Here is a 1,611-nt window from a genome sequence, read left to right as displayed (position 1 = left end):
AATATTAAACATCTTCAATTTCTTTAGAAGTGGTTTCTACAACATCTTCACTATCAATCTCGATTCTGTTTTCATCATCATCCATTGAATTATTTGTACTGTTAACCAAATAATCTGGCAAATTGGAACATTTTCTCAAAACATCAACAAATTGTCTGATATCTTCAGAAGATGAAATCGTGTTGAATCTGATATCAAAATATTGAATAACAGTTTGTAATAAACATTGTAAAAAATCCAAGTCAACTTCAGTGTTTGGGGTATTACAATTCGAGTCATTACCCAAAAAATACAAATCTGAGAAATCATTTTTTCGCACATTATTCAAAACATTGATCAGATACATTCGGAATAATTGAACTCGCTCCCAAAAACAAATATGAATGATTTTTCTTCTTGGAATACAGTGCAAAGACTTTTCACAAGATACAGAACATCGTGCAAAGCTTTGAAATTCATAAGTGTTTTATCTTTATCCAATTCAAATGTTTATATTATTGGGTAAAGATTTGTTTTTTAACAAAGATCTTTTTCATGTATGCAATCATAACACTGTGTGCTTTTGGTTGTTGTTGATACAACAAAATCAGACCATAATTTTCTTCGATATCTCTGATATTTTTTACAATCTCAAGCCATCGAGTCCTTGATGCCACACCAAGTGGAGGAGTTTCATACTCTCTAAACAAATAAAATCTTTTCAGAGTATCACTTTGACAGAAATAAGTAACAAAAGCAGTCATAATTGCAGTCTGATCTATTCGGTTGCTATCTTCCGCGATTAAATTTACTCTGTGTCCAAAACAACTAACACTTTTTAAAGTTCGAGACACTATGCTTCCTTCAATGGTTTTGAGTTTTGCTTTTTTGACCAGATTGTAAAATTCAACAAATAGACCAACGTTTTTAGATGTATTAGAACTTGTTGAATCGAACACCAAAGAAATGATCAAGTGAATTGGAAATTCTATATTTAATAATCTTGTGAATAACCAATTGGCCATAGCTACTCCACTTTTTGAATGATTGTATTTTTCTAGGAAAAGTGGACAACATTTAATCACCTCACCAGTTGAATAACGCATTAAAACACCCATAATATCTTGACCTTTTTTAGACAAAGAATCAATTTCAATTGGTGCGCATATTCCTTTTCTGACTTCTTTGAGATCTCTTTCTCTGCGCATTTCGTTGTATTCATTCATTATTTTACGAACAGTAGAAGGACTTATTGACACCTTTTCGAAATTTTCAGGATTTATACAAAAAACAATCTTTGATAATACTTAAGAACATCTGCAACTCCGTTCATTTGAGACTCTGAATAATTCAGATCAATGAAAGTCGATGAAATCATAAAGGTTAATAACATCTTTTTCAATACATGGAGTGATGTTTTTCTTTTTGGTTTGTTTTTTCCTTTTGCTGTTCTTCTTTCGTCTCTTAATTTTTCCATTGTTTCATATTTTTTAAACAAATAATCACACAAAACGAAAAAGCGTTGTTTTGATGTTCTTCCACTCTCTGCAACAAACTCTCTAATGTTGAAAATAACAACTTTTTGTCCCATTTGTTTAAACTTTTCTTTGTGATTTCATTGAAGAAGTTGTT

Source organism: Entamoeba invadens (genome assembly GCF_000330505.1).
Source record: "Entamoeba invadens IP1 unplaced genomic scaffold scaff_1105074725273, whole genome shotgun sequence".
Classification (NCBI taxonomy): domain Eukaryota; phylum Evosea; order Mastigamoebida; family Endamoebidae; genus Entamoeba; species Entamoeba invadens.
This window is presented reverse-complemented; position numbering follows the sequence as displayed.